Source organism: Petaurus breviceps, unplaced genomic scaffold (assembly GCF_028583685.1).
Source record: "Petaurus breviceps papuanus isolate PSGF00001 unplaced genomic scaffold, PetGlider_PUasm1.0 91133, whole genome shotgun sequence".
Lineage (NCBI taxonomy): Eukaryota > Metazoa > Chordata > Mammalia > Diprotodontia > Petauridae > Petaurus > Petaurus breviceps.
The window spans coordinates 63,058,942-63,084,917 of NW_027187419.1; the positions used below are offsets into that span (position 1 = coordinate 63,058,942).

At 38.3% G+C, this 25,976-nt stretch overlaps 1 protein-coding gene and 1 long non-coding RNA gene across 3 annotated transcripts in view; one reads left to right on the forward strand and one right to left on the reverse strand.

Annotated features, from left to right (window-relative positions):
* LOC138155470 (uncharacterized) overlaps positions 1 to 25,976 on the reverse strand; it is a 440,018-nt gene that overhangs the window by 228,108 nt on the left and 185,934 nt on the right. The window lies entirely within an intron of this gene.
* MTUS2 (microtubule associated scaffold protein 2) overlaps positions 1 to 25,976 on the forward strand; it is a 732,715-nt gene that overhangs the window by 9,865 nt on the left and 696,874 nt on the right. Inside the window, exon 2 of the mRNA XM_069080726.1 lies at positions 7,421 to 7,498. The gene's annotated coding sequence lies outside the window, so the exon portion shown is untranslated. The remainder of the gene's footprint in view (positions 1 to 7,420; positions 7,499 to 25,976) is intronic.

The window sequence follows — 25,976 nt, forward strand, 5'->3', positions numbered from 1 at the left end:
TTACTGGGTTCCAAAGTCCAGACTGCATTGACCTCTCACTTTGTCCTTCGCATCTACTGTGTTTCCCCGATAATAAGACCTATCCCGAAAATAAGCCCTCCCCTTACTGTGTAAGATTCCTCTAAAATAAGCCCTCCCCCAAAAATAAGCCCTATTGAGATTGCTACCGTAGTGAAGGTGATCCCCTGCGCTACACGCTACATTACGGTACCCTCTGTATGCACCGTCCCTCCCCTCCCCCCGGGTGAAACGCATGCCGCGCTCCGAGCTGCATCCAATCAGAGCTGCAGCAGTGAGCGCGTCATCCTGTTCTTCCCCAGTGATTTGCTTATTGAATAAAGGTACATTTTTTTGTTCACATTTACCTGTTTATTAAAATTGCTGTCAATGTTCATTAAAATAAGCCCTCCCCTGAAAATAAGCCCTCTGGTGTTTTTCTGTCCAAAAAAATTAATGACAGTGTCTTATTATCGGGGAAACATGGTATATGTTGATAATTCTGGAAACAGCCACAGCTGCTGCTGATCTGGAGTCCCTCAGGCTGGCGTCTGGTCAGGCCTGCCCTGGGGCTAAAGCCTCGGTAGAGGGGCTGGGCTCAGCTCCCAGAGCGTTGTGCTGGCCGATTCCTGCCGGCCTGCCGGGCTGTCCTCAGTGGGCGGTTAGCTTCTCTGTGTCACTTTGTGGGTTCTGCAGCTCCAAAGTTTGTTTAGAGTCCCCTTTTCACATGGATTGGGGAAGGTAGAAGCCGGAGCAGCGGGGAGGTCCTGCTTCTACTCCGCCATCTTGACTCTGCTCCAAGGTTACTTAATTTCTAAATCTGTTGACCTTAATTCTGTGCCTTTTGATGTTATCAGTTATGTTCCGTTTTGTCTCCTTTATTAGATATGAGCTCCTTGACAGCAGGAACTGGGTTTTTGTTTTTTGCCTTTCTTTGCATTCCCAGGGCTTAACACAGAACCTGGTACACAGTAGGTGCTTACTAAATGCTTGTTGACTTGCTCACTCCCTCATCTGCTTATTAGATGTGACACAAACTGAAATAAAATATTTTTGTCCTTTTTTTTGGCCTTAAGAAATTAATTACTGGCGCAGTTAGGTGACACAATGAATAGAGCATGGGCCTTAGAGTCTGGAGGACCAGAGTTCAAATATGGTCTCAGACACTTAACACTTACTAGATGTGTGACCTTAGGCAAGTCACTTAACCCCAATTGCCTTGCCTTCCCCCCTCCAAAAAGACAAAAAAGAGAAGTTAATTACTAAACTGTAATGTTTGCACCTTTGGAAGTCACAAGATCCTCTAAATCACAATATTTTTCTTTCATTCTAGGGTAGCATGTTGCTTGAGAGTCAGTGTAGTGTTTTGGATAAAGGGCTAATCTTGAAATCAGATTTGGGTTTAAGTCTTATCTTTGATGTATGCTGGCCCCTTATGACTGTGGGCAAGTAATTTAATTTCTCAGTAATGTTGAAGACTCTAAGAATTTAATGATAAATTATTGATCTGAATTGGTGGAGTCTTACACCAGTTAAACCACAATGGTAGATAAAATGGAGAGAGAGAGAGAGAGAGAGAGAGAGAGAGAGAGAATAGAGAGAGAATGAATGAATGAATGAGAATGTGTGTTTCTTGAATCTCTCCCTATCTACTTCTTCCTTCTTAGGTGGGTATAACCATATTCATTTTCTCTAGCTGTAAAGAACAAACAAAACATCTTACTAGCTATCATCCTGTGTCTTTTATGCCCTTCTCAGCTGAAATCTCTTAGACACCCTGTGCTCTTATGGTTTTGTGACAAATGCTCTCCTGGTTCCCTTCCTCCTTCTCTGAGTATTCCATCTCAGTCTCCTTTGTGGGATTGTTATCTATATTCTACTCCATTAGCCCGGGTATCCCATAAGGCTCCCTTGAGGTACCTCTTTAATCTCCTTGTACAATCTGTTGGTTGGTCATCTCATCCATGAGTCCAAATATCATCCTTAAACAGGTGACTCCCATTTGGAACTAAATTTTTGGGCTAAGCTTGGTCATTACTATTATGTAGCATACAGTTTCTTTTTATCATTCTTGCCATTTACATTGCTGTAGTCGTTGTATTATATTGATTATTTTCCTGGTTTGTTTCTTTTACTCTGCATCAGTTCATATAATTCTTCCAAGATCTCTCTGAGTTATTCCTATAAATAATTTCTTATGGTGCATTAATGTTACTTAATTTCATGTACCATGATTTATTTAGCCATTTCTCTGTAGATCAATCTATTTTATTTCTAATTCTTTGCTGTGATCATATTTCAATGCAACCAAAGAGGTGAGGTTTCATAAGAAAAATATTAACAGATGTTAATGTGTGTGTAATTATCATTACAGACATAGCCCATAAAAATAGTGGGTATGGAGTTCAATGTGAGAAAATTTGCTGCTGACATTAAGAAGTAAAATTGAGTTAATGTATGCATCATACCATAGCTCTGTTTACCTAAAGTTTATGCTTGCAAAGGTATACGTTCATTGATCTCCCTTTGACTTGACTACTTTTTCTATGACCTTGTTTCTTTGTTGCCTTGCCAGGACCTTATGCCTCTTCCATTTCTAGCGCTCTCAGGGGTACCTCTCCTCTGTTTCTTTTATCTAATAATATTTATTCTCTTTTACTGCTTGCTTTTCCTAGAGATGGGTTCTCTACTGCAGCCTAAGGATCTAGTTTATAGAAAAATAAGAATTTATTCACATTGATGGTAGACTATGGAGTAATTGCCAGAAGTTATCAAATCTTATTCTCTGGATGCTTTAAAAATAGGATTGATTTTTATCTTTTAACCTACATAGAACCCTTCCTGAATGGAAGGTGAATTCTAAAGAGTGCTACGATTCTTACTCATAAGCCTTAGCTTCAGCCCCCTGAAAAAAACCCTAAGACTACCTTCCCAGTGATTATATTATTTTGTGTTAAGAGTAAGTTAGCAGCTGGGGGGAATGAGTGGCACATCTGTAACGTAGAATAATGACATGAGTTAGGATACCCTGTAGTCTATGGAAAGGCAGGAACACCTGCCAAAATAAAAGGCCAAGCTACTGTGTTAGGATTCTAAAATGACAGTAATAAGGCCAGTGGATTGCTGAAACTTGCTAGTGTAGATTTTATGATTTTAATGGCCTTGCAAAAATATAGTGGGGAAAAGAGAGACACAGGCTATGAGAAATACCAATAAAATAGAGGAAGCAAATAATGAAGAGTTAATGAAGGAGCCAATTTTCCACACTCGACCAATCTTCCATGGTAAAGTGCTAGTCTAGAAACTTAATATGTATGCCATCTATGCTAGATGACAGTGTAGGAGAAGTAATCTTCAATCAGCCAGCATTAATTATCTTTACACTTGATTGTTGAAATCATTCATGGAGTGCATCATTTTCTCAAGACAGGCAATTTTCCCCTCTCCACAAAGCATTCTAAGTTTGGAAAATTTGCTGCCTCCAAAATCAAGCCTGCTTAGCTTCATGATACTGCTGTTGCAATCCATTTATCCTTTGGGACAGTCTAATTTAATGACCAAAATATCAGAATTATTTAGGTTGAAATTCATACTACTTTGTCTGACACAGAGTTCTTCCATAATTTTGAATGACATCTTATAATAGTTCAATGTGGAGTTTGGAGTAGTATTACCTTTAACTTCTTAAAGCCTCCAATTGCTATTAATCATTGAATCTACATTTTGTTAGCCTAGATAACAGCCAGTGATGAGGTTTGTTTGTGAGAGCTAGTGGTTTCCTTTACCAACAGATTTGCATGATGAGTTTAACTCCCTTATTTCATTCTTGACCTTCATGTGAAGGTTTTACTTTCTTAGCCAGAGTCCAGAGTATGACAGTGGAATGCTCTTCACTTCTGTGTATTTGCCATTCCTAATCAGTTGTTCTCTCTTTTATTTCTTTGGTGAGACTTGCCACCCTGGATTCAAGTTTTTCTGTCTGCCAAATATTTCTGCCATGCCGACCATAAGTTCTGCTTACATAATTCTTATTTCCCTTTTAAACTATACAGAAACATCCTGCTGTGCTGACATGCTCTCTTGGGAATCCACAGAGTTATTTGCCTCATCAGGGGCTAACTCATTTTCTTTTGTCTTGTATTTATTCATAGATGTCTGGATTCATATAGTGATTGAGAGACCATATTCTTTTCTGTTATTAATATCATCCCTGTTGGTTTATATGCTTGTATTCTTTGTATTTAACTGAGTTTTCCTCTTCCTGAGATCTTTGTAAATTTTAGTCACTTTCCCTTTATATTCCCTTATTATTGTCTTTCTGACTCCTTCCTTTTTGATTGCCTGGAGACTGGACCTCAAAGCTGTTGCGTCTTTTCCCAAGCTGGACAGTTCACGTTTCTGTATGCCAGTACTCTTTGCTTCAGACAGACTCTGGAGTCCTGCCTGTCTTCTCTCTGTTCCTCACTTCTCTATATGAGTACCTAATATTTTGTTGCTGGTAACAGGACCCTGAATTATGGAAATAGAATGTCAGTGTAAGCTCTCTGAGATCAGAGACTAGTCTTTTTTTCTTTGTACTCCTATTGCTCAGCACAGTATTGACATGTAATAGGTGCTTAATAAAGGCCTGTTGACCTTTGACCCAGCAATAATACTTCTAGGTCTGTATCTCAAAGAGATCATAAAAAAGGGAAAAGGACCCACATGTACAAAAATATTGTTAGCAGCTTTTTTATGGTGGCAACAAATTGGAAATTGAGGGGATACACCTCAATTGGGGAATGACTGAAAAAGTTCTAGTATATGAATATAATGGAATACTATTGTTCTGTAAGAAATGAGCAGGCAGATTTCAGAAAAACTTGGAAAGACTTGCATGGACTGATGCTGAGTGAAGTGAAGAACCAGGAGAACATTGTACATAGTAACAGCAACATTGTGTGATGACCATCTTTGATGGACTTAGCTCTTCCAAGCAATACAGTGATCTAATACAATTCCAAGAACTTATGATGGAAAATGCTGTCCACATCCAGAGAAAGAACTATGGAGTCTGAATGCAGATTGAAGCATACTATTTTTTGTTTTTTATTTCTCGTGGTTTTCAAAAGAAGAATTGCAAACTATAATCAACTACTAGATGCAAAGGATTCCTCCAAATCACTGAAAATATTGGAAATGCAAATTAAATTAATTGTTCCACACATCTCGCAAACTGGCAAAATTGAAAAAAGAAAAAAATAGTCAGTATTTGACAGCAAGGCCACAGGAAGACAAGCACAGAATTGCTGAAAACTTGTCCAGACATCCTGGAAAAATAATTTAGGATTATGTGAGAGAAGTGATGAAACTATTTATACTGAGGAATCCTACTGCGAGTAATATACTCCCAAAGGAGGTCAAACATATAAAGGTTCCATATGTACCAAAATACTAATGGTAAATACTATTTCTAGATACCCACTTTGTGGTAGTAAGAATTGGTGCTAAAGTGGGTAGTCAGAGGTTTGGAAAATGGCTGAATAAATCATGATATATGAATGTGTCATAAAGAATATGAGGAATTCCTAGAAACATAGGAAGTTTTGCATGACAATATAGAGTGAAGTAAGAGAAACCAAGAGAACAATATACAGGGTGTCTGTGATAATGTAAACAAAATAAATCTCACTAAAACATAGTAGAATTGTAATTGTTATTCCCACTCTTGACTGCAGAGAAGAGATGGAGAAAAGAAAGATGAGAGACTACAGGTAGAGAAGAGCATATCCATGATTAGATCTGGTTGGTTTTGCTTCACTGCTTTTCTTTGTTAGAAGAAGGGCTCATTGCATGGGAGTGGAGATCTGTCCACAAATGACTGTGGCATAAAAACAACAGAAATAAAACTTTCTGTGAAATAAATAAGTGATTATTGAATACCAAACAAAAATCAAGTTACACTTATTAGCATGGTCTTGATTGCCGTTCAGTATTTTTTACAAGATGGTATTTGGCTTAATCTAGTGCCTAGTAAATTCATCATTTTGTTAAGTAGGGTATGGGAAATGGAAGAATAGTCCAAAGAAAGGGGACCCCAAAAAGTCTTGTCTCTCAGATAGCTTCCCTTTCATGCAGAAAACCAACTTATGCCAAGATTTTGATTTAATGTTTCTTCTGGTGGAAGGGACAATGAATTTAAAACATACCCTGACCCTTTGGAAAGAGACAGATTTTTGATATGAAGTCACTTTTAAGGATGTCTGTCTTTTTTCTATTTCATTTTGAATTTCAGTTGCTTTGCTACTTCTATTATTGAGGGAAGCACTATGCTTGGTGTTGAATGTAGATCAGAGAAATACATTCTATCCTCATGTTCTCCAAAGCTCTTTGAACACTTGGAGCGTTCAGCAAGTGGATCTTTTGAGCTTCAGACAAATGTTGTCCCCTCCGTAAAATATTTGCTATCCATGGATTCCTGTCCCCTTGTGATATGTTCTGAGGCCGTCCTACCCTTGGAAGCACAGGCTCAGGGGAACTTTCTTCTTTTTTTCCCAAGTTTTTTTTTTCTTTTTATAACTTTCTTTTCTATTTCACAAGTATTTTCTATTCACTCTTCATTTTCCTTCTCCCTGAATTGAAAACAAAGTGAACCCCTACTTCTCCCCTCTATTCCTATTTATTTATAAGCTGTTGCTGTTCTTTTTAGGGCTGAGGAGGTTGAGAAAATGATATAGAGAGAGGGATGTAGAGATACCCAAGGACCCTCCAAAAGATTTTAGTATTTAGTTTATCTTTTGAGAATTGTGATTTTATGTTGGAAGAGAATGAGATCTCAAGATGACAGTGGTATCTCCTGGTAGAATGTCTGCTGTAATAGCCACTCTCTGGAGAACTGACAATAGGGATTGGCAACTTCTGATAGGAGAGATAAGTTCCATGTTTAGCAATCTAAAAAAAGTCAAATATATTAAAGATGGTGTGTGTGTGTGTGTGTGTATGTGTGACTACTTATCACCTTACAAAGGAATTCTTCCTTATCTAGACCAAGGGAAGGTTTTAAAAGTTAAGTTCTTTGTGTATTAAGGGTCTCCAGGGCATATAAAGATATGCTTTCAGCTCATTAACTATCTGAGAGACCAGGGGTACAAAGAAACTTGAATCTGAAGTGTTAGCAGCTAGTGGAGATTAGTCTGAAATGCAGATCAAGCATCTCTGGAATGCTAACATAAGCCAACGGACACATTATTTTATTTATACAAATTACATTAATGCATAACTTTCCAGGGAACATAGCTGATTATGTAAAGGGAAGTACTCTCCCAGTAATGGTTTAATTTTTTTTTTCCAGTGGGAGAGGTGATTACATGCAATGAATATTTTCAGGTCCCTAAATTTGCCTTCTTTCTATTAAAGCCTTCTATCTTCTCTTTTTGTTTTAAAGGTTTCCAGCAGCTGGACTGGCTGTCTACTAAGGCAAATTGTCACCAATGGCAGTAAAACTTGTCTTCTGGTGCAGTGGGTAAGTGTTTTGGTTTTTCCTTTCTATTGATTTTTAATCCATTTTGATTTTAAGTCCCTAATCACTTTTTCACTGAAGAGCCCTTTAGGTAGTGATGGTGTGTATCCCACTTTGTAACATTCAAATAAAACATTTGACCATCATGTTTTGTAAACCAAGTGAAACCACTGAAAATTAACTCTTATGAGAAAGCACAATTTGATGATGCATTCTTGTTTGGGGGAAAACACTAAAATATCAACTGAAATTATAAGCCCGAATGAATAACCTTTGGCATATGATTCTAGGACGGCTTCTGCTTTCTTTGCTGATGTATGAAACCATTTAGTATGTGCTGAGTAAAGGACCTATCATGTAGTGAGTGAGAGATAACAGATGTGCTGCCCAGATGTTACCCTGATGCTCCTCCTCTCCCTCCTCTATTGTCCATTTATGTGAGCACATGGATGCTATTGATACACAATGAGAAGTCAAAACAGGTTTTGTTCTGTATAGCTGAAGAGTGTACTTAACGTGGATGCAATCACATATGTATTGAAGGTTGAAGAAGGGAAAGGAAGCCAGTCTGGTAGAATGAGAGAAGTCCTTGACTAATTCTAACTCTGGTTCTTTGTGGTATGATAGAAAAAAAACTGGATTAAGACTTCTAGGATCTGGTTTTAAATATCATGTCTGTGTGACTTGCTAAAAGTAACAGCTTCTCTGGGTTTCAGTCTTCTTCAGCTCTAAAATGGGGGAGTTAAGCTAGATAATTTCAGAGATTTCCTTTTCTCTCAAAATTCTGTGAATCAAAGCAAGACTAGCTATGTATTCTTGGGCAAATCACTTAATCTCTCTGGGTTTCTTCATTTGTTAAAGAAGGTATAAGACTAGGTCACTCTAAACTCTCTATGAGCTCTAAAAGTTGTGCTTAAATAAGTACAACTATGCCTATCATTTCATTGGTGTAGGGAATTCCAGTGAGTAATCTCCTTCCACTAATGCAGATCGGTGCCTGCTCCGAGACTGGCAGTGTTCGAGGGGTGTCAGCAGCCACTCAGAGGTTGTAACTTGCACAGTGTTACCCAAGAAATATGGGTCAGAGGTGGATCTTGACCTTAGTTCTTCCTGACTCTCTGAGGTCAGCTCTCTGTCCATGACGTCGCAGCTGCCTGATAGAACTATACATATACATGTGTTATATACACAGATATAGCATCATGTACCCTCTGATTATAAATACTAGTTGTCCAATGCATGTTGATGTAAATGTGGGTTTGTGGAAGTTAATTTTTATAATGGGGCAGAGGTTAATGGACTGAAACAGAATGATGGCGAGGCAAACAACATCTGGGAAGCTGGAGGGAGGGAGAAGGGCTCCAGGGGAGTATGTGACTGATAGAAATAGATGTTGAGGTAAAACACAGGCTTATTAAGAAAAAGAGGCTTGGAGAAAAGCAGATAGGGTGAATTGAGTTACAGTGTGTTTATAGCCTTTCAGAGGAGCTAAAAGAATCCACAAGAGTTAAAGCTAACAATCAGTAGGAGAAAACTCTTGTGGCTCCTGACACAGACTGTGAGAATCTAAGGATGAGGAGAATTTAGAAGGTTTTAGTCCTGGAACCCAGGAGATAAGCCACTTCCTTTGGGATTGAAGTGGTAGCAGGAATAACTCTGTGTGTTTATTTTTTTGTTGTACAATTGTTTTTTAGTTGTGTCTGACTCTTCATGACCCATTTGGGTTTTCTTGGCAAAGATCCCAGAGTGGTTTGCCATTTGCTTCTTCAGCTCATTTTACAGATAAGCAAACTGAGGCAAACAGGGTTCAAGTGATTTGCCCAGAGTCACACAGCTAGTAAGTGTCTGAGGTGGATGAAAGATGAATCTTCCTGACTTTAGGAGCTTTACTACTTAGTGGCCCCATATCTATCTATGTATCTGCTAGCTACATATATGTGTATATACAGGCATTTGTATATGCACACACATACATAAATGTAGATACACAAAATAGTATATATATACACAAATGTATATATATAGAATATACATATATACCTAGATATATGTAATGCCTCATATATAATATAATATAGTATAACAATAATTGTATAAACCACATACTTACGTACATATACTGTAATATATACTACATATGCTCTCTCATATTATATAACATATATTCTGTATTCTTTGCAGCACAAATTTGAAATAGCATCAATATGATTAATAGCTAACTAGTTAAAACAGCTATTACACACTTGCTATGTGCTTGGTGCTGTGCTAGGCGCTAAGGCTACAAATAAAAACAGGCAACATACTTAGCCCTCACTATTTTACATCTGCCAGATTGGCCAAAAATGATTGAAGGGGGAAAGCAACAAATGTTGGAGAGGATGTGGAAAAGTGGACACTAACTCACTTTTGGTGGAATTGTGAACTTATCCAACTGTTTTGGAAAGCAATCTGGAATTATGCCCAAAGAGTTATTAAATATACCCTTTGACCCAGCAATATTACTACTAGGCCTATTCCTAAAGATGATTAGAGAAAAAGGAAAAAGAACCTATATGCTCTAAAATGTTTGTAGAAACTCTGCTGTGGCAAAGAATTGGAAATTGAGGGGATACCCATCAAGTGGGGAACGGTTGAAAAATTTGTGGTATATGTTTGTGATGGAATTCTACTGTGCTATAAGAAATGAGGAGCTTGGTTTTGGAAAAACATGGATAGACTGGCACAAAATAATGAAGAATGAAATGAGCAGAACCAAGAGAATGTTGTGTACAGCAACATCAGTATTGTTTTAAGAGCAACTTTGAGTGACTAAGTCATTTTAACTATTAGAAGAGGTTCCATACCAATGAGGGAAGACAGTACGTAAAGGGGAGCTGGAAAAGGGGCTCCATTGCAGCAGAATGGCATGGTGTATGGTATGGCTGGGGACCATGTGGAGGCCTGGTTCTTGGAAAAATAAGGTGGAAGTTCACCCGTCAGAGCCTGATGTACTGGAGATAGAGCCCAATGTTCCAGGTGGTAGAGTGGTGAGGAGGAGATGAGAATAATGGCCAGATATCATGAAATAAATAGAGAAATAAAAGTGATGGCTATTACGACACTATGGAGTAAGGCAGAATGGATTGCCCTTCCAGCTGTTTTGTTGAAGGCCAATCAGTTCTTTTGTTCCATACTCAAATCTTCTTACTGTTTTTAATTCTCATTTTATTTTTGATTTATAAGATTTTCTTGTTAAAATGGAACTAAGTAATCACGTCATTTGTTCATGTAGGATATATCACTTTTGTGATTTAATGGTGCTGTGCAAAGATAGCTATAAACCTGGGGGGGGGGATAATAGATAGATATGCTATAGAAGGCAAGGTTTTGATTAGAAAATCTGGGTATAGAACAGAAAAAAACCAAACCAGTGTTCTAAGCTCTAAATAGGAGAATGGAGGTTAATTTATACAGGGTATCTGCTTCTATTAATTGAATTGATTGAGCTATAGATTAACAGCTTTATTTTTGTGGATTTACTTATTGCAGGGGTTTTGCCTCATTTGTATTTAGGATGTATGGGTAGCATGAATACAATGAAGGAGATAGGAAGTCTGATTCAGCCTTGCCTATGATTGTATCATAGATCAAGAATTGGAAGGGACCTCAGAGGCCTTCTAGTTTGACACTTGGAGTCTGGAGGACTGCCTTTAATTCTTAGCTTCCTGTAGCTTTCTCACTATGTGACCAGTTATCATTCTTTTCATTTTGTTGGACTTATTCTTGATGTCTCATAGAGCCATTAGCTTCCACTTACCCAATTCTGATTTTTAAGGAATTGTTTTCTTCAGTTAGCTTGTGAACTTCCTTTTCCATTTGGCCAATTCTGCTTTTACAGGAGTTGTTTTCTTCAGTGGATTTTAAAAATTTTGCCTATTCTATTTTTTTGAGGAGTTCACACTTTGGGAACCTTTGGTCTAGACCAGGGGTGGGGAACCTGCAGCCTTAATAAAAGGATTTGTTCTGTGAAGTTTGGATTCAGTCAAATGGCCACACTTGAGGACCTAGAGGGCCACCAGGTTCCCCACCTCTGATCTAGACAGTCCCTGGCTTCAAGGAGCTCACATTTTAATGAGGAAGACAATAATACATAAGGTGGTGGTAGGAATGAGGGGCATAGTATAATGATAACTGGGAAGTAATGGTGGAGGGCCTAGCTGCAGCATGATAAGACAAAAGCAGAGAAAAATGTAACCCCTTTTTTACTTGTCAGCCTTTTAAAGTTAACTATCATGTCTATTCTAAGTCTTCTCTTCTCCAGCCTAAGGTCCTTTATCATCCTAGCTGCCTTCCTCTTTGACTCGTCAATATTATTCCTGAAATGTGGCTCTCAGAACTGGACACAATTCTCTAGATGTAGTCTGACCAGTGCAGAATATAAGAGGACTCTACCCTCCCTGTTCCTGAAGACTTAGCCTCCATTAATGCATCCCAAGACCACTTTTAGGTTCTTTGTCTGCCATATTCTTAGGCTTGCAATGCACTAAAACACATAGATCTTTTTTCAGATGAGTCTAGCTATCCCTTTCTCATTTTATACTTTTGAAATATTTTTTAAAAATTCATGAATTTGGTGGAATATTCTAGTTTTGGCACAAGAGTATACTTGATCATATACTTACTAGTCTTTTTTTTTTAAAGCAATTGGGGTTAAGTAACTTGCTCAAGGTTATACGGCCAGTTATTATTTCTGGGTGTGGTGCTGAGTATCTGAGCCCGGATTTGATCCAGGTCATCCCGACACTGGAGCCGGTGCTCTTACTGGCTGAGCCACCTGACCGCCCCTATACTTACTAGTCTTAATAAATTCTCTGTGAATTTTATCCTAACTTCTCAATCTGCATTGTTGACTTTATAGTCAAAAGAATTTAGGATTACCCACTGGGTTTTAATCATCAGAGGGTACCAGCTGAACAAGGCTAGAAAAATCTTGGAAGCAAATTTACTCTGTGTAATGAGATGTTAGGGAATTGTCAACTAGGATTTGTTTCTAAGAGACCTTGGAGATTAAAAGAAAAAAACAAAAAACAATGAATTTGTTTTTTCTTCCCTGAAGAAGACTCTGTAATTCTGAATTAACTGGATGACAAGGAAAACGGAGATAGAGTTGTCTCAGAATATGATTACTTGATGAAAACCTAAATAAGCTGCATATTTTATCGTCTTGAAAATTATCGACAAGGAAAGATTAGAAGCATTAGTCAGTCAAAGCATATTATTTCAGGAGGAGTAAGACTAATCTTCTACCAAATCCACTCTTACTGTCAGCCAAAAAAACTCATGGGAGGCAAAGATCAAAAAGCATTTTTTTTTTTTTGCTTTGAAAAATGACCATTTTTTGGTCCTCAATTTTTAGGAAATTGGCTGCTCCATCACTAGACTGCACAGAAACAAAGACTTAGATTATATGATCTATCAGTGTTTCTAAGTTTTAAAATAACACATTAAGAGTATCCATAATTTTTCCTTTGTTTTGCTTAAGATATATCATGTGCTTGTTGATGACTGCAGTAGGAAATTTGATGTGAAAAAATTGACAAGATGATTAGGTTTAAAAAAAAATTATTAGGTCATCAAGGCTTACTCAAAGGGCCTGGAGTCAGCTGTGGAATACTAGAACTATATCATCTCTGGTAATTAAACAGGGAAACTCTCAAGAAGATAAATAGAATGTCTTCACTGCCTGCTATTAGACACAGATAGCGGGCAATTGGGTAACGCTTTAACAGTCGTCCAGTTAATTAATATTGAATTACAAATGGTAGGAAAAGGACTTGTGATACTTCCATTATGTCAGAAGGGTTCATCATGTCTGTAGTTGTTAACAGTAAGTTCTCAAAGGATTAATTGTGATGGGGTTATTCTTTAAAATAGCCATGGCTACATCATTCACATTTCTAATAGAATCTGGTTTTATTGCCTCCTTTTAAAAATTCAGTAAAGCTATAAATATAGGCCACATGGCAGAAACTCCTGCGTGGCAGAAAGAGTCCTATGTAGAGGATCATTTAATAGCTTTTCTTTCCACTCTCCCTCATTCAGAGATTTATTGTGGGCTTGCCCAAAAGCAAAATGATGACTTAACTGACCTTTAAAGGTTTCTACTTGTCCCTGAGGTATGTGATTAAGTACTATTATATTCCCCTGCTATAAGGTTGTTAACAATACCTTCAAAAATTTAGCTTGGCTAATTGGCTTAAATGATGCTTTGGTTTGAACAGCTCAAAGGCACATTCTCTTTTTATGCCAGCAGAAGATCAAGGTTCTCTTCTGTAAGACTTGTTGACTCCATTGCATAATCATCTCCTCTGGAAATAGACTTTTTTGACCTCATTTCTCCTCTTCCTTCCTGACAAGGGGCAGATGGATTTTCTTCCTCCATCTCCTCTAGGACATATTTTCTCCAATGATGAAGATTTGTGTGGGGGAATTCCATCTGTGGGGGAATCTTGTTCATGCCCTAGTGCAGTGGATAGAATGTTGAGAAGACTTGAGTTCAAATCCCACCTTGGGCACTTATGAGCTCTGTGACCTTGGAGCCACTTAACCTCTGCCTGCCTTAGTTTCCTCATCTATGAAATGGGGATAATAATAGTGCCTGCCTCGTAGGGTTGTTGTGAGGATCAAATAAGATGATGTCTGTAATGTGCTTTGCCAGCCTTATGTGAATTATATAACTAAATTGTATTTATTATACATAAACATTATGTGAATGCTAGCTGCCATTACTATCACCAGCACCAGAACCACCCCCTCCTCCTTTTTCTCCTCCTCCCCCTCCATCATCATCATCACTGCCACCACCACCACCTCTGCCACTTCCACCACCACCAACACCACCACTGACAACAATAGCAGCAGCAGAGAGCACTGTTGTGTACTGAGTGAGAAATATGATTTTATGGACGTGCTTTATCAGGTACTTGAGGAGAGTGGAGTTCCCCAGCTTATGATTTAGGCTTCTCTGGGCCATTTTGTTGATTCCTTAGGTTACCTGACATTTGGGGTCTCTAGGGAGCTATACTTTCTTTATGCCACACCTGGTAGCACAACTGATCAGGGCTATGTTGTTTTTTTCCTCCAAAGGCAGCAGTTAGGCATTTTGGGGAAGTTGAAGCAAGAAACTGATACTATTGTAGGAATAGAAACTCAAAGCCATTTTCTGTTTCTATATAACTTCATCCCCCCTCTTATAATAACTATCAGTGTGACATTGGGTTAGTCACTTAACTTCCCTTGGGCCTCAGTTTCCGTATCTGTAAAATTGGGGTAGTTAGGCTAACTGGCCCTGGTGACCCCTTCCAACTCTAAATCTTCAGTCCTGAGAAATTAACAGTTTCAACATCAAGATACATGAAATTGGTTTCCTCCTGGTATTTATTGTATAGGAAATTCTTCCACATTGTGCGAGGCAAAGCGGTACAACCATGCTCTATGGGTCATTTCACTTTTCAGGAGCCCTTGATAATCTTGCCATACTTTTTACATATGTCTTGTGATTTGGCTCTGTTCTGAGGCATACACATTGATTAGGTCTCCATGTAACTGAATGGTTTTGGACTAGTTTGAGGGGAAAGTTTATTCTTATATGTGGAGTTCAGATTTAAAATTCTAAGCAAAAGCCTTGGGGAATCTAAAATTGGGTAGTTTCTGAAAGCTAACCATTATATGCAGCCTTCTCTTCACAGTGCAGTTTAAAAGAATAGTATTCTCTAATAACTAAGACTATGAAAGAATTAGATCCAAAACAATTGGCTAATTATAAATTCTAAAAGGGTGGTTCAGAATGCTGGGAATGGTCATGTGCTTTGTATCATCAGAACGCATAGAGGCACTTGTGAATGCGTTGAGCCAACAGCAATATTCTCTCATTATTTGTTTTATTTTCTTCTTCCAAGAAAGGAAGAAATTATATTCTCTGGACAGTTTGATCCCCATAGATTGTTCTGAAATGGGCAAATAATATTCCACTTGCATTGGGTTTTTCTTAATAGGCATGTTCAGTTGAATGGGCGAATTCCAGGTGGATATCATATATATTCCCTTTCCCTCCTCAAGGACTGGGACTCTCTCATTTTTTCTTTTTTGCAAGACACTGCTTGTATTCAGAAAAAAAATAAACTAGCCTTTAGAACATATGTTTACAGATCCACTCTTCATTTTCTTTGCTTTTAAAGAAAGAGCATGAGACAATAGCAATGCTTAAATAAAATGGAGGCAAAAAAAGCAGTTTATAGAACTCTCCCCTAGGTTTTCTTACCTTGCCAATTAGGGAAGAGTCTTACTATACACAGAGAGGGTGGTGATGGGGGAAATGGCTTGTAAACTTTAAAGCATTATGCTATTATATGACACCTGGCCTAGTGCTGTATACAGAAAAATTCTAGGAGGAGAAAATGCATGCCCATATAAATGCTATACCTTCATTTGAAGGCCTTTCACAGCCCTTCAAGCTGTTACTTCTCTAAAGTTGCCTCCTATCTTTGTGTAGATTGTATGGAGCTATTTATGTATAGATCCCCCCCCCCCCACTAAAATATAAGTTCCTTATAGGTTTTGTTTTATTCCTTTTATATATTATCTGTCATTGTAGTGCCAATGCAATATTTACAGTGCCAGTGGTCAGTATAAATATAGTGGCAGGGGTGGCTAGGTGGTGCAGTGAGTAAAGTGCCGACCCCGGAGTAAGGAGGACCTGGGTTCGGATCTGGCCTCAGACACTTAACACACACAAAAATATTAGCCATGTAACCTTGGGCAACTTGCTTAACCCCAATTGCCCTCCAAAAGGCCAAAAAAAAAAAATAGCGCATAGTGTTTGATCACAAAATATAACAGACTCTCCATATAGAAGACAGAAGTAAAACATTTATTCTGACACCAGAAAACCAAATCCCCAAACCAGTAAGCTAATTCCATCATAGTAACAAAGACATTAATAAGCCACCACAGCACAGAGAGCCACATCATCTTTTAGCCTTCCCACAAACCAACACAGGCCTAGCTGTCACAGCAGGTGGCAGACACCAACTTTTACTCACAAGCCTAACTGTCTCCCTTGGATTCATCCTCTCCTTCCAACAGTGTCCAGCTGCTCTCACTCCCAGCTTCCTGTGAGCCCTGCTCCACCTTTCAGCAAACTCCTACCATAGATGCCGTGTGATTACATCCAGCCTATTAGGGAGCAAGGTATATTTTCAAAGCAGGGAAGGTCTTCAAATTCCCTTAGGCTTATTAAGGGGTAGGGAAGATCTTCAAATTCCCATTCCCATTACATCCATCTAGGTACATCTAGCAAGAGTGATTTTATCCTTAAACGTAGTATATGCCTCACACATGTTCACTCATTTCAGTCATGTCTGACTCTTGGTAACTCCATTTGGGATTTTCTTGTCAAAGATACTATAATGGTTTGCCATTTCCTTCTCCAGCTCATTTTACAGATGAGGAACTGAGGACAACAGAGTTAAGGCACCTTGCCCAGGGTCACACAGCTAGTAAGTGTCTGAAGCTAGATTTGAACTCAGGAAGGTGTCTTCCTGATTTCAAGCTCAGCACTCTACCCACTGTGCTTTTAAATCAGTTGATTGTAGTTGGAGGAGGTATTTAAAGGGTGATCTCAGTGTTCTATGTCAGTGGTGTCAAACTGACTTCCAATAGCAGAGGGAAACAGATTGAAGTGTAATTGAGAAATGTTTAATAAAATAAATAAGCATACAATACAGTGCACATAATGTTTTAATTCATGGTTTTCTAAGTCATTATATGGCCTTCAGGGGATCCATTTCTATTTAAATTTGACACCACAGGTATATCTGTATTACTGTAGGGTACCATATTTTGGATTAGAAGGACTTATCTTTTAAAAAGGTAAGTGGTAGGAAGACTTGCCAATTGCATGAAGTCAAATTTTTAATCATCACCTCTCTGTACTTTCTTCATTGCCACCCAAAACAGCCTTTGGGGTATTAGGTTGAAATGCAACTACTCTTAGACTAATTTTATTTATCTTTAAGTGGATATTATTTGTTGTCTTGAATTCAAGAATTAGAGCTGAGATCTTCTAAGTTTGAGGAACTTTCTTTTCAGAAACTCCTATGAAGTTGGATGGGAGAGTAAAGATAGGATGGGGAAGAAGAAGGGATGGAAAGGTATCTGGCTGATCTTATAATTGCCAAGGAACCCAGAGCTGGATTCAGAACGTCTGTCTCCTTAGAGACCAAATTCTGCAAGGTCAGATAATTCAAATCCACTGGAAAGAGTGTTGGATTTGGAGTCAGAGGAACAGGATTGCCATCCAAGCTCTGTCATTCACTGCCTCTATGACCTTGGGCAAGGCCCTTGATAATCTCACTGGCCTCAGTTTCCTCATCTGTAAAATTAGGGGTTCACATTAGATAACTTCTGTATGCCCTTCCAACTTGAAATCTGTGATCCTATGACATGATTGATTGTGCTTATATCTTAGTTTTATTTTTGAGGCAATTAAAAATAAAAACCAGTTAGTTAAATGGAGCACTTCTTAGATAATTAAAAAAATTAACAAGCTATTAAAGCTTGCAGTAAGGATGAAATTTACCAATTTGCTGCTAGTGGTTAGATGTTACCATCTCTAAAGTCTGTTTTAGTTGCTATTAAATTTCATATAGATCCATAACTTTTAACTTATTTTATTTAAAAGTATACTAAAAATCTCTTTTCTGGGAGTACATCCAGATTTGCTACTTTGTTTTTTGTTGCTTGTAGAAACCCAACTTCTTCTAATTCTCTTTTAAAAGTAATCTGTGTTGAATAATAAATATAATATTAATATGCTTGCCTTCTCAAAGGGTGGGGGAGGGGCGGGAGGGAGGGAGAGAATGTGGAACTTAAAGTAAAAAGAAGAATGTTAAAAATTCTTTTAAATGTAATTGGGAAATATTTAACAAAATAAATTAAAATTATAAATAAACTAAAATTAAGAATTAAAAAAATAAATAATATATTTAACAAAATAAAAATCATATGTATATTTAATTGTGAGACCCTATGGTGCTTTCTTTGAAGCAGTTTTGCTTTTATTTTCTTTACAAAAGTTGTCAATTCACATTATTTCAGGTTTTTAAACTTAACAAATATCTTTCCTGATTTACTACTTAATTAATTTCCATTTTAATGCAGGTATTGCTATGGAGATGTAGCTTAAACTATAATGAAATGTATTCTTTCCTCCAGTCATTTATTAATCCTCCTAAGGCTTCAAGACAATGTGTGGGAGACTATGTAGTTTGAGTTAAGGTTATGTGTAACCTCTTCTTCTAAGAATTCTACACTTTGGCCAATAAGAGGAATTTATAATAGGTTTGAGATAGTATTCAAACCTATTATTTTTATGTAAGGAGATGTTGTGTGTGCTTTTGCCCATGTAGATTATATGTGTCTACATGGGTCTCTCCATATGTGACTTGGATAGAGATGTCTTTAAGCATTCTGTGTGTATCCTTCTGTATCACCAACACGATATTCACAGTGCCTACAGCAGCTATGAATATGCCAGCATAATTCTAAATCACAAAATATAACAGACTCTCCACATGGAAGACAGAATCAAAATGTTTATACAAACACCAGAAAGCTGAATCCCAACACCAGAAAGCCAAATCCATAATAGCAACCAAGAAATCTATACACAATGAGAATGTAGGGAGCGCTGCAATCCCCAAGCCTTCCCCGTACTAGGGCCTTCCCATAAACAAATATCCTCTCACTCACAGCTTGGTGCTGCTTGCTCTCTCTCCCTTAGCTCTAACTACTCTCACTTCCAGCTCTGACTGCTATGACCAACTTCTTCTCAGCTCTGCTCCAGCCTTCCTGCTCCATGCTTTCATGTTCCACCCATTCAGCAGCCTCCTCCCACCACAGCCTCATGTGACTCAGGCTTCCATGTGATTCAAACTCATGTGTCTTACGCTTCCATGTGACTTAAACATGTCACACAGGCCTATTAATGGATGGGAAAGATCTTCCCATTTATATACACCTTCTCCAAGAGAAACTTTGATTCTTGTTAGGAAGGGAACAGGAGGTTGGGACTGACCAGAGAAAGGGTACTGGCCTAGAATTATACACACAAACACATGCATATACTGACCCACATATATATATGTGTGTGTTTATATGTATCTATGTATAGGTACATTATATATGTATATGTATGTGTACATGTATATATGCATTTATATAATCTGTATATATATTATATGTGTGTGTATATATTTATGTATGTATATATGTCCATAGTTCTTAAATATTTTTTGTCTAGGAGAAATAATTTTTAGGTTCAAGCTGAGTTCCTGATTACTGTTCCTTAATGGAGGAGTATTTTAAGCTATATAGCTAAAGCTTAATTCTTTTCCTACCAAATCCCTTCCACAATGAACACATGTAGCAAATAGCAGATAAACTTATATTTAACTTGATGGCAAACAGAAATCAGAGATGGCACATAGATGAGGATATACAGTTATTCCTTCCACATCCTGGGGGTTAGGTGCATAGTGTCCCCGCAATCTGGAAAATCCATGTAAAATTTTTGACCCTCCCTTCATATTAGAGAAGTCTGGATTTCTTCTTCTTTTTTTATGGGTTGTTTGCAGTACATTACTGTAAAATTTGGGTTAAATATTTGTCATAGACTCTTTGTTGTCTGCTGGCCGTTGCACAAAATTACCCCCAAATTCCCATGTAATTTCTTATGTTGACCTGTGATGTATCAAAGTCATGATGGGGAAAGTTACAATGTGGAAGGGATAACTATATATGCCAGACAAGTCACAGATTGAAGGAACTTTACCATTGGGAGGGAGATTACCTCCATAGCCTAGATGTTGTGCAAGAGGAAATTCCCGGATGTTTCTAGTGTAGCAAACTGAGAACAGAAGCATGACTGAGGTCCTGGCTCCTTTACCCTGCTCTCTTTTTCTCAGTCTTTCTCTCCCTTTAGGGAACTGAAGAGAGTTTGGAACCACTTGTCTTTTCTTTCTTTCTTGAAGTCAGAAGACCACAGTCTCTCTTCTCGGCTTTCACCAACTCCACCCTTATTCAGTAATGCAGTATTAAGTAATCAAACTCTGCCAGTGTTATTGTAGTACTATCATTAGAGTCTTAGGCAGTGGTTGTTGAGTCAAGGTTACATTCAATATCTATTTCAATGTGTTTGGTACCATATGAAGAATGTGTACAGGTAAATCTGTGTCATTTAGAAGTTATGTTATGAGTTGTCTTCATTTTTCAGGGCCTATAAACATGTAAGAGAGACAATAGTGATGTACGGGAGAGAGAACTAGCCTTGGAGTCAGTGAGACTTGGGTTCATCTCCTACCTCTGACACATATCAGCTATATGACCATGGACTCTCTAAGATCATAAACTATTGACACATTGATGATTTGCATTGGTGGAGGAGTTTCTGTGCTGATGAAATCACAGGTCTGCACCAAAATAAACCAGTTAATAGATGCATATGAAAACATGTGAAAATCCATTATTATACCCCTCCCCCATCCCCAACCGTTGCAATGCTGCCTGCTCATCCTTCAAGACTCAGCTCCGATGAGACTGCCTGAATGAAACTTAATCTGATTCCCAGTTGACTTGATTCTTCTCTTCTCAGAATTCAAGTAATCATTTTTAACCTCTCTTATGTACTTGTATTTTAATCTTCATAATAATTTTGTCTTAAGTACTCCCTTTTGAGGAAAGGGGTTATCTTTTGTATTTACTGTTACCCTCAGTGCTGTGACTTGTATACAGTAGGTGCTTAGTACATGAATGTAGAATTAGTCTCTTTTACCAGGTTATTTTTAGTATCTCATGCTTCCTTTTTTCTCCTTTTTGTTATGCTTGACAAACTGGAAGTGGATCTTCAGTTTAAAGAAGGCAATTATTAGACTGAGGTTCGGGCAAGAGGAAAGTCCCTGTATTTCTTTGTCTCATTTGGGAAGGTTGCATATATAAGGTTGTTGCTGTTCAGTTGTTTCATCTCTGTCTGGGTTTTTCTTGGCAAAGGTACTGGAGTGGTTGTCATTTCCTTCTCCAGCTGATTTTGCAGATGAGGAAACTGAGGCAGACAGGGTGAAATGACTTGCCCAGGGTCACACAGCTAGTAAATGTCTGAGGCCAGATTTGACCTCAGGTCTTTCTGATTCCAGGCACAAGTGATCTGTCTACTGCACCACCATAAGGTAGGGTTAAACTCTATGGCTGAGAGGAGTTTTTAGGATGGAAGGTATAATGTGGATTTAGAGTTCAAGCCTGGAGTGGTATGACCACAGATTCATAGGAGGAGTGAAACACTCTTTTTTTTTTAAGCTTAGGAAAAGATGGGAGGCATGGAGAGAAGGATAAATAGAGACAGATTAGGAAAAAGAGACTCTTACAGGGAAGAGGTTAAATCAGAATAATTGTCCTTCCCTATGGAATCTTCTTCTTATTTGCCAGCCTTAAGAAGAAACTAGGCACAAAAAGATAACCCAGAAAGAGTGATCATTGTTTGGTTTTAAACAAGGAACCTGATAGTCTCCCATGGTATCCTTTATATTAGGTGGAGGCTAATAGGGTTAAGTAAATTCATAGCTAATTGAATGAACAAAAGATTAGTGTGGCTCATACTTGTATAGGGCTCTACAGCTTATAAAGCAATTTCTTCGTAATAAACCCTCGAGGTAGGTAGTTTGAATATTATTACTGTGCTTATTTTATAGAAGAAGAAACTGCAACCAAGAGGTTAAGTGCCTTACCCACATTCACATGGCTATTAAAGTGGGGACTTAGTTCTAGGTCTTCCAACTCTAAAACCATCACCCTTTCTACTGTATTGTTTAACTGCCTTTCCAGGAATGTTGATGGGTAGTTTCAGGGCAGCTGGGTGATGATAGAGCACCAGGCCTGGAGTCAGGAAGACCTGAGTTAAAATTTGGCCTCAGACACTTATTAGCTGTGTGACCCTGGGCAAGTCACTTAACCCTATTTCTCAATTTCCTCATTTGTAAAATCAGCTGGAGAAGGAAATGGTAAACCACTTTGGTATCTTTTCTAAGAAAACCCCAAATGAGGTCATGAAAAATCGGACATGACTGAAACGACTAAACAAAGTTTAGTATAACCTTAGAGTAAGGTCTCTGGTGGCAGAAGCTAGATGAATCTTGCTCAGAGATGTCATGAAAGGGATCTTGGCCCTGGTGGGCAGTTGAATTAGAATAGTTTCCAACTATGATTTTATATAATCTTTGAAGTGTTTGAAGGAGATGATAGTGAGTTTCAAGCAGATTGATGGTGGTAAAAGTTCCCAAGTGGAAGATTATTTTTTTGTGGCCACATTTAGGCCCAACTGAAATAGCCCAACAAATTAACAAGCATTTATTTAGTGTAAGCCAGGTGTTGTGAAAAGTGCTGATACTATGAAGACAAAATTGAAATTGTCCCTGCCCTCAGGCAGTTCATGATCTTATCGGAAGAGTCAGCAAGCAAGAAAGTTCAGCTGTAGGATAGATAGAAGACAGGAAAAGAAGCTAGTGAACATTTATTAGGCACTGACTATTTGCCAGGCACTGTGCTAAGTGTTTTTTTTTTTAACAAATGTCTCATTTGGTCTTCCCAGCTACCCTGAGAGAGGTGCTTGTTTTTCAGGAAATGGTTAACATTTCATCATAGGTCCTTTGGAGAAATGGTCATCACACCAAGCAGAATTCTTTTTAAAGTTGTTTTTCTTTACGCTGTTACTGTGATGTATAAATTATTCTTCTCCCATTGACTTCATGACAGTTCATAGAGGCAGCTACTTGGCCTAGTGGATAGAGTGCTGGGCCTGGAGCCAGGAAGACCCGAGTTCAGATCTGCCCTCAAACACTCATTAGGTGTGTGACCTTGGGCAAGTTACTTAACATCTATATGCCTTAGTCCTCTGGAGAAGGAAATGGCAAACTAGTCTTTTGCTTTTTATTTTTTTGCCAAGAAAACCCCACAATAGAATCATGGAGAGTTGGACATGACTGATTGAATATCACAACAACAGCAGCAACAACAACATAAATAGATTTCCCTGTCTTACTTCAGTATGACAGCTCAAATTACCCAAGATTCTCTGAAATCGTATCCTTCATCATTTCTTACAGAACACTAATATTCCATTGCATCAAATGTTACATTTTCTTCAGCTGTTCCCTAATTTTTTAAAAGAAGTAATCTATTCTAAGCTACCCCCCTTTCGATTCCAGTCCTTTGCTTTTATTTTGTCTCCCTCTTAACTGCCCTTTGAGGACAAGGAAATGGATTCCCTCACGAATATTATCCTCCTCCTTGCCTGTCTCTGTTTGTTTCTCTGTTCAATTGCATTTCTTCCGCAAATTATATGTCCACATTCAACCTTTCCTTTGTCTGTTTCAGATAGAAGTGAGGTTCATCTGATGCCATTCCTCTTTCTCCATGTTTCTATAGTCTTATCATGTACTCCAGTTATGAGAATTAACAAGTTCCATTCCTTTCTCCTTTCTACACTTGCGTATCCCTCTTTTTACCCTCTCTTTTCTTTCCCCTTCTTCAGATCCTCAGAGTAGAACCAGTCTACTGGAAAGGCTTTCTACTGGAAAGGCTTCTGTTTTTCTTATTAAACTTTCTGAATACCCTTTAAAAACAGTAAAGTTCTGAATGGATACTTATTTCTTCTCTTTCTGTTATATTATTAGCACTATGTCATCATATAGCTCTTCAGAGATGCCTAAATGAATTTACCTATAAGGAGTTTTCTTTCTGGACTCTTGCATTTGTGATTTAGTTCCTACTCAGCTCCAGTCTTTTCATCAGGAATGCTTGAAAGTCCTCTGTTTTATTAAAGATACATTTATTTCCCTTTGGAATTATAGTAAGCTTTGTAGAGTAAGTTATTCTTGATTGCAAGCCTATCTCTTTTGCTTTTGGAATATTGCATTCCAAGATTTCCTGTGGCTCTTTGTAGAAGCTACCCAGTCTTGTATGATCATGACTAGTTCCTTGGCACTTCTTTCTAGATGCTTGCAGTATTTTTTCTTTGATGTGAGAAATACGGATTTTTGGGGTAAGGTTTACTACTTTTTAAAAAATAAACTACTTATTTTTCTTCTACTTCTTTTCCAAAAACTTTTAATTTTTAAACTCTTGCTTCGTTTCTTCTGGGTATTTGTGCATTTCTTTTAGAAAATTGGTTTTTTCCTTTGGGTCTCCACTTTACAATTGTTACAGAGTTAGATTTGCAATACTTTTTGATACTGGATATTGTTTTCTTTGATTTGCACTTCTTTCCAGATTTAGTTTCTGGATTAGAACTTTGTATGAGGGACAGGCTTAGCAACCCTTACTGTACTTTGGTGTGAGGCAGTCAGTCCTGCTTTTTTTTTTTTTCCACTCTGCATCCCCTTGGTTCTTGTGCTCACCTCTTCTGATAGGATCCACCCTCCTCATCTTTAAGGTCCAATGTGTGGTTCTTTAAAGCCGTCTCTGGCATTTCAGGACAGTGTTAGAAGCCTCAGAGCCCCAGGGACTGGGTTCTTATGGTCTGAGGCACTCAGTACTAGGGTACTAGCCTGTACTGGTGCTGTTACCTGGGGCTTCCAAGGCCCCTGCCCTGACTATCTGAGGGCTTTCTCAGGGGAGCCTCTACTCTTGCTGCCTCTAGACACAGAAGCTTGCTGGGTATGTTTTTTGCCTGGCTCTCTTTGGTGGTTCTTGGAGGCACTTTTGTGCTAGTGCTTTACTAGAGGAGGAAAGGTGGCCAGCTTTTTGTGTAGTTGTGAAGAGTAAGAAGTAACTTAACTCTGATTTTTCATTAAATTGCTTAATCATTATTTAGTTTGGTACAAAATTCAGTTTTTTGCTGGAGTAGATATTCCTGGGAATTAGGTGTTTCTGACTGTTCAGGTTGCCATTTTCACTGGAAGACTGTAACAATAATGCAATATTCACAACACCTGCGGTGGTTATGAATATGCTGGTATAGTTGTAAATCACAAAATGTAGAAGGCTCTCCACATAGAGAGCAGAACCAAAGACTTTATTCAAATATCAGCAAACTGAGTCCCAGAGCCAGAAAGCCAAAGTCATTACAGTAGCCACAAAGTTGATACACATGGTTAATGCAGTGAACACCCACATTCCCGAGCCTTCACAACAGAACAGGCTCCCTCAAGCAGGGATCCTCCTCTCTCACTCATCAGCCTGGTTCTTGGAAGTTCTCAGCAGAAATTCCCAAAGGAAAGGTCTCAGCAAAAGTTCCCAGAAGAAAGGTCTCGGCAGAAGTTGTAGCCTCCAGATGCTCACTGAGAGAAGATTCTGACTGTCCTGCTGATGCTCCTCCCTTTATGCAGTATAGCCCCTCCCCATCTGCCCCCTCCTGCAACATCAGCAACTTCCTCCCAAGGTGTTAACTACTTCT